The sequence below is a fragment of the Octopus bimaculoides genome, chromosome 2 (assembly GCF_001194135.2).
Source record: "Octopus bimaculoides isolate UCB-OBI-ISO-001 chromosome 2, ASM119413v2, whole genome shotgun sequence".
In the NCBI taxonomy this organism is placed as follows: Eukaryota; Metazoa; Mollusca; class Cephalopoda; order Octopoda; family Octopodidae; genus Octopus; species Octopus bimaculoides.
The window spans coordinates 1910030-1918457 of record NC_068982.1 but is presented as its reverse complement, the minus strand read 5'-3'; the positions used below and the strand labels follow the sequence as shown (position 1 = coordinate 1918457).

Below are 8428 nucleotides of genomic sequence, written 5' to 3'. Positions count from 1 at the left end.
TATATATATATGTATATATAGATAGATAGATAGATAGATAGATAGATAGATAGTATTTACGGCCATTTGGTCAGTAAATCACCAAAGAATAAATAGTCCGGGGGTTATTGAGGACGGGTTATCTCCTCTCCTCCAATTTCTTGTGGGCGAAAAGAGCAACAGGGGATTTTTCCCTTGGGCTGCTTTTCTATCGTAAGGACCCTTACGTGTCCAATCGCTGAAAGGGGAATCCCATGCTTGCAGCAGGTAGCGTTTCGAGTTGATGCAACGAACGTAAGTTTCCTAGCGTGTATTCAATGATCCAGGTTTCAGAAAGATTTTGAGAATCCTTGCTTGTTCGGCTATACAAAGCTTGCAATAGTGTAGGATGCCGGCGTCTCTGAGATCCTCCACTTGGTATCGTATGGAGTCCTTTCATTTTTGAGGCCCCACACGTGGCTGGCCAAGGATGTAACGAATCCTCAAAGAGGACCTGTGGTTGTACAAGCATCGTTTGAATGCTGCATATATATATATGTATATATATTAATAATTAATGATACTAACAAACAATACCGGCATGCGAAATATAGCAGCCAAAATGACCAAACCACATGTTTGTTACTACCCTTAATTATTAATTGATAATTTTTTCCGTTATGGGATTTTTTATGCATGCTAAGCCACTGATATTAGTATAACCATTAATATCCTCATATATATATATATATATATATATATATATATATATATATATATATATATATATATGGGAGAATATACAAATAATAACAACAGACGAGGACAGGTGGTGTAAATAACAAAAGTATATATTAGTATGACGCTCGGGAATACGGAAAGTCTTTGACGTTTCGAGCTACGCTCTTCAACAGAAAGAATACGGAGACAAGGAGAAAAACACGGAGAAAAAAAAATAGAATAGTGTTCAGTCAACGGTCAAGACGCCCCCATACTTTGAATCTCTGAACAGTTCAGTGAGTTGCAACTCAACACCTTGCATATCCAGAGATTTCAGCTCTGTGTTCCATGTTAAATTCAAAAGTTTCACAGACTATTGACAATGCATTTCTAGCAAGTTACAACTTTCGCTACTCTCTGGTTTCTAAAGTGCCTATGATACCATTCTAGTTTCTCTTATATATATGTATATATATATATATATATATATATATATAATGATTTTTAACCAATAAATTGTCTGTTCCACGATGTAACCGTTATTTTAAGCCGCCTGTAAAAATAACCACAATGTTTAACTCCGAATGCGCCCAGTAACTAGAGATCCGGAGTGAATCGACTATCGATTAGTTTGTACTTTTGTTAAAACAATTGTCAAAATCTTTTTTACCCACCTCTATTTTATCCTCATCACGTTTACATAATGTATATGTAGATATGTGTTAGCGTATCTCAGCAACGAATGCTAGTGATAGCTTTGAAGTAATTCGAAACCAATCAATAGTCGATACTCTCTCTTGTTTGCTGACTGATGAGAGGTTGGTGGTTTAACCACGAGCATTGCATTCACAGTGTGATGGACGATATGTTTATTTAGAATATGCCCGTAACATAGGTTATAATTTCAATACCTTCATACATACATACATGTGTGTGTGTCTGTGCGTGCGTGCGTATGTATGTATATAGAAAATGCATTTATTTTTAAACAAGAATATTATTCGAAGTTCTTTGAGTGAAGCCAGTGTCAGACAATATATTTAATATATGCATATATTATTTATTAGTACGATAATGGTTTAACTAGATTATATATATATATATATATATATATATAATATAATGTACATCTATCTATCTATCGAGATAGATAGATAGATAGATAGATAGATAGATAGATAGATAGATAGATAGATAGATAGATACTGCTAGACAGCACTGTAGGTCACTAAACATATAGATCTGTTATTTTGTTTGGGGTCTAGTTTGGTCTAGAATATGGACAAGAACTGGGACCAGATGATAAGTATACCCAATCTTATTCAGAAATGGGTTGAGCGGAAGCTCTTCGCTAAGGCTAGGGGGAGTGGTGAACGCCTACATAGCATTGTCAGTTATATACTTCATAGCTCAGCTGTTATAATTTAAGAATGGACATTATGTTATATAGAATACAGAGGGATATTTTAAATAAGAGAGAAGCAAAGAAATTGCCTTGGTGGCAATAACCTAGATTGTTTTAATACTAACAAGGAATTAGCTCCAACAGCTGATTTCATCGGCAAATAAAGTCCGTGTCGCAGCAGTAATCTTGAAAATATAATTTTCCTTTACAATATAAAGAAAACAGATAAGAAATATAATTGTTTGGGACCCGAGGAAATTGTGATGATGCGCTGTTTATGCCAGATAAACAAAAACTGAAGCACAGGCAAAGAACAGGGATAAAATTACCTGTGGATCATTTATTTGGAGAATCTACGTTATAAAACAGGTAAGCAAAAGAAATCTTCCAAAATAGTATTATATTCTACCTTGACATGTTATTCTAAGTTATTAATCAACCTAAGTAATACATTATTTACATTCGACGAATATTTGTCCTCATCTTGTTTGTTGTTGCCCGTGAGCATATGGCATAGTGGTTAAGAGTGCAGGCTACTAATCCCAGGATTCCGAGTTCGACTCCAGGCAGTGACCTAAATAATAATAATAATAATAATGATAATAACAATAATAATAATAATAACAACATTGAAAAATACCTTAGGAATGAGAACCCAGGTTCGAAATTTCCCCAAGACACCTGATAAAGGCTGGAGGGTATATCAGCCGAAAGGTTGTGTTAACAACAAACAAGATGAGGACAAATATCCGTCAAATGTAAATATTTACAGTATAATATATACGTTGCTACTATTTTCGTTTCATTCCCTTGTCACGGGGTTTCGTAAAACTTTGTACATCAATTAAAACCATAACACTTTGATTGTGCGGTTTCTAGTTTTGTCGTTTTTGGATAAAATTTCAGACCAAATAAATGTAGTGTATGCTGAAATTTATAAGAGATCATGTTTTGGGTTTGTTTGTTTTTTTTTTTTGTTTTTTTTTTAATAATTCTACATAATAATCCTTTCTACTATAGGCACAAGGCCTGAATTTTTTTTTTTGGGGGGGGGGAGAATACTAGTCGATTACATCGACCTCAGTGCGTAACTGGTACTTAATTTATCGACTCTGAAAGGAGGAAAGGCAAAGTCGACCTCGGCGGAATTTGAACTCAGAACGTAGCGATGGGCGAAATATTTCTAAGCATTTCGTCCAGCACGCTAACGATTCGGCCAGTTCGCTGCCTTACCCATTTTACATAATAATACTGAAGTTTTATTAAAGCGTATAATACTTTTTGCTGAAAACGGATATAGTTCATTTAATATAACAAGGAAAGTAGGTCGTTAATAGAGTAGGAACGCGTGGGAGCGAAAATACAACCCCTCCAACATAATTCCAATTAAATCATAACACAAAAAACAAGATAATTAGTTCGGTATTTTACCAGCTGTGTACCTAACGGCTGAAATTATATCATTGTTTCTAATTTAGATACAAGGATAGCAATTTCAGAGGAGACTTCAGTCGATTGCTTTTATTTGAGGTTTGATTGCCAGTTTATACAATCACTCCCAGAAACACTTATTTCAACAATTAGAATGCTGCCATGCTGGGGCAGCGCCTTGAAAGGTTAAGTCGAAGACGTAGACTTTAATCCTCATTTTTAAAGCCTGGCACTTATTTGATCGGTCTCTTTTACCGAATCGCTAACTTCTAGTTACGTTAACAAATCAATACAGGTTGTTAAGCGATGTTGGAGGGTGTATACAAGCACCAAATCACACATATATGCACACACACACACACACACACACACACACACACACACACACACACACACATATATATATATATATATATATATATATATATATATATATATATATACACATGCACTCACGCACACATATACGCGATTGGTTTCTTCCATTTTCTGCCTACCAAATCCGGTCTCAAGTCTAGGATTAGATTCCTATTTCACACACATTCTCCAGTGAGAATATAAATCTATCAGACTACAATAAACAATACGAAGATGATGGACAAAAGAGGTGGAGCGGTGAGATCCGGGGACAAATACATGGAATTAAATAGCATCATTAATTGAAGATCGATATATGCGATTAAATCCGATACAATTTTTGTTGTTAATATTGTTGATGTTATTATGACTCTTGTTGCTGTCCTCGACCGAAATTATTAAAAGTGGGTGAAAGCTGCGAAAATGACAAGAGTGGATGGTAGATTTGTGAGAGCAGGAACAGGCACTGAAGAGGGCAATTGCCCTTCGTATTTAGAGAGATCTTGGACAGTGGAGTGCCTTGATGCTCCCTATAGGTCCTCCTGTATAGTGAGGACCACATCACTATCGTCCTTTTCATTAGTTGTGAACACCCACACTGTAAGTCATCATCATCGTTGTCTTCATTATTATTATTATTTTATTATTATTTTACTTTTAATCTGCATGTTTGTTACAGTCACTTGCCGAGCCACACCCAGTGTCCTGGGGCGAGTGAAGGATAAGGGATGTTACTGTAGACAAAGCTTGGGGAGGGACAGTACCGAGTTATGTTATTATTATTATTATTATTATTACTTTTTCAATGTTAGCTTTTCATACTAAATCTGATGCTAGTCAAATGTAGTACAATCAGATCTGGTGAAAATTGATCCGTTGCAGTAAAAGTTAACAATGATTCTGTGGAGATTTATGTTATGCCATTGAAAATGGATTAAGAATAAAAAGAATAACGAAAGAACAAAATACAAATATAACAACCTAAAAGCCAATCTAAAACCATAGATACATGAACGCTCCATATAAGCTATCTCAGCTGACAGATCGAGATCAGATGTGTTTGTAGCTAAATATAATATCAAGCCTACGTCGGCGCACAATAATTAGTCCCCTTTTAAATTCTGAACATTCTATTGATTATCTAGTTAATATGTTATCTGCTTTATCTCGATGAAGGTGCCAAGAACATCACTCAAGTTTTATTACCTCTATGTTTCACATGACATCAATCGTTTTGCTTTGTAATCTCCTACTGCGGTTATGTTGATGCTATGATGTTCATAGGCGGTGAGTCACATAAATCATCGCTTGGCTGGGACGCTGTTTAAAATCTTTGATTTAATCTATGAAAATTGTCCCGAAAGTAATGCCAAGTGCTTATAACTTTAATAACTGACATAGGTTGTTTAAACTGAACCGCCGCGTACATTAACCCTTTCTCAGTTGAAAGATTCTTGTCAACAAAATCTTCATCCCAAGCGATGCATTTGTGCCGTTATTGAACCTAACTTGTGATTCGAGTTGGAAAAATATTCAGATGTTCAGTTCTGCGCTCGTTTCTTCACAACCTCATTCATCTTGTTTTTATCATGAAATCCATATCTCCAGATGGAACAAGGGAAACTTGGAGGGATTATATACTGTGGATGGGGTGAGTGGGCTAATTTGCTTCCCATTTTACTAATTACATGATCTCTTGCCAATGCCGTGTGTTATTGTGCAATGTGATGGTGAATGTGGGTCATTTTCAGTCTTGTGTGGTCTCCTCCTCCCTAGGATTTCTCTAACACTTTTAGCCCTGTCAATTTGCTTCTCGTTATTCGCAGTACAACCATGTTTCAAAAGCGTCAATGAGAACGATGCCCACACTATAATTTTCTGTGCCGATCACTTGTTCTTAAGCTGCATAGAATGTGGAGTGTGACAACCTTCCATAGACTCAGCTTTCGTTTCCAATCTGTCACAAGATTAAGTAAATAATTATCTTCATTACCTTTAAACGGTTCCATTATCTTCTGCAATGCATTGTGACCAGAGTCCAGTTGTTTAGTAAGCTCACACATTATGGCGGGTCTGTCTGCGCAAGCCAATTCCTCCACTTACAGCCGATTACTGTCAGATATCGCTATTTTTCCAATGCATGATTTCTCTTGAATGATGTTTCCACGACTTTAAATCTCTGCATCTAACTGTGCACATTCTTCATGTCAATGGTGTCATTTCGATAAACAATAACCTATTGCTTTGTTTGCATTCCAAGCAGTCACTGCCAAGAGCTCAATGACAGCAGCATGCTTCTGCATAGAGTCCATGATATTTTCCTGCAAACGTATATGAGAAAGAATAATTACTCTAGGGAAATATGCACATTTGATTTCAGTGTCTTACCGTTCACACAACATCAGTGACACCAAACAGGCTGAGGATACATTCACTGAGTTTCCACTTTATCAACTGTGGTTCGAAGTTAAGTGGTTAAGGTTAATAGAACTGACACTAGATTTAAACTTCGAAACGTACAGACTCTTCGATCAATAAGACAACCAAACAAGATGAAAAGGAACGTTTTTACTTGTCTGCTCGTACTAACAATACTGCATTGGAAGAGAAATTATGTGATGTTTATACGATGAATTCTCTTAGTCAGGCTTTTGTTTTCTGATAAGGTTTTCTATATGTAGAAACATTATCATCTAAAGCACGTTTTATTGGATATACAACGTTGAGCAGAAAATCAACTTCTTCGGTCAGGATTGACGGCCTTATTTTGAATGAGAGGTTTTTCAAGGGATGAGCAGCACAACATGCATTATAAGATAAATACTGTGGAGCTGCAAGATATATTATTTAATATTGCTATCATATATTTATACTCGTGTGCTGATGAAAAATCATTTAAAGTCCAGCCAGGAAATTTTTGAAACAAATACTAACATATAGATTTACCGTTTGGATGACCTCAACTAATTGCAACATTTCCTGCACGCTAACTACTTAGAAAAAATTAAAGAAAATCATGTATAGTCATCTAAAATGAATATGTTATATCATTAGATTATCAGCGAAGACTTGTGTTCAGCAGTGCACAACCCGTCTCTAACCAGGCTATTAAGTAATCTGCTAATCGTGAGCACAAAGCATATGTGGCACGAAATGGCCAACCAGAAAAGGCATTCGAACTACAGAGAGGCTGAGCAGTATTTTGTCGCTGTACGACAAAGCATAGACTTTTAAAGAAGATGGTTGTGTGATTCCTAATTGGTCATAAAAATCCGTATTGCTTCAATAGGCTTTTTATATAAATAGCAGGATCTCTGAAATAGTATTGTGATAAATTTGCATCGTATTCAAGGGGGACATTTACCTGAGATTTGATTCCTGAAGTTCGCGTCAAAAACATGAGATTCCAAGCTGAACGCGATCCATGATGACGACGGCGACCATCCCTTTTGGCAAGAACCTGTGACTATACAGAGTAATTGTGGTTACTCGGTGACAGTGTTTCTTAACTGCAGTTTCAACTTTGCGTGTCTTGTACAAGTATTGTCTTCATAATATAAGCAAAAGTTTTATGAATGAAAATATGAAAATATTGAGGGCAAAAAAAGCTTCCAATTTAGAACAGAAAATTCCTGTTTCGTGTGTTATGGATGAATGTACTTTAAGGAGGTAAGGTAATACACGAAATCAAAGCGAGGAAGTGTGTTAATAGACAACAAAAGAGAGATATCTAAAATGAGAAATAATGTCGCAAATCGTAGAGTAGTCGATCAAATCCATCATTTGGATATACCAAGAATCTATTCAGAATCTAACACAGTTCAACACATTGATATACATAGGAAATACACTCTTGACAACAACGCCGCAGCTCGATGTGTGAAAAGTAGTTGCCAACATCTCTGAAACCACACATTATTGTCTTTGTATTAGAAAGTAGATAGACGAGTGGAAACTAATTCCCCAACTCGTCTAAAGAGGAAACGGTCAAGTCAACAACGGCAGCCACCCTATCATACAATTCGTTTGACCGCATAGAAATAACAGGCAAGGCTCTTTCCGCTTCCCAACCAGTTAAAAACTACTGTCTCAAACGAAAGGAATGATACACTGCAAAAAGTGATCCTAAATCAAGCAACACTGAAAAAAAAAAGACGGGATATGCACAGTTGGGGCTTTCAGACCCACCTGACCAACGGGTAGACAAATACCTAGAATTTTGATGATCAAAATACGGTCAATATAAAACGACTTTAAAAAAAAGGCGGTTTCAGAAAAGAATTTCATGTTTTTTCTCTAATAAACTAGAAAGAAATTGGAAATATTTTCTACATTCAGAAAGAAAACCTAATATATTGGAAACGACGCATATTGCAAGCATTACTCCTAAAGAGTAGTGAGAGGCATATATGTTTATACAGACATTCATACGTATATATATATTGTGTGTGTGTGTGCGTTTGTGTGTGTGTGTGTGTGTGTGTACATGGTGATGGAAACACTGAGAACAAGTCCAAAATACGTTAAAATACACACACACACACACACACACACACA

At 36.1% G+C, this 8428-nt stretch overlaps 1 protein-coding gene across 6 annotated transcripts in view; it reads right to left on the bottom strand.

The window, feature by feature from the left end:
• Positions 1-8428, bottom strand: part of LOC106868307 (class A basic helix-loop-helix protein 15) — a 307893-nt gene that overhangs the window by 245052 nt on the left and 54413 nt on the right. Inside the window, exon 2 of one of the 6 annotated variants that reach the window (XM_052975331.1) lies at positions 5865-6192. The exons of the other annotated variants lie outside the window; for them this stretch is intronic. The gene's annotated coding sequence lies outside the window, so the exon portion shown is untranslated. The remainder of the gene's footprint in view (positions 1-5864; positions 6193-8428) is intronic. 6 annotated transcript variants of the gene reach the window in all.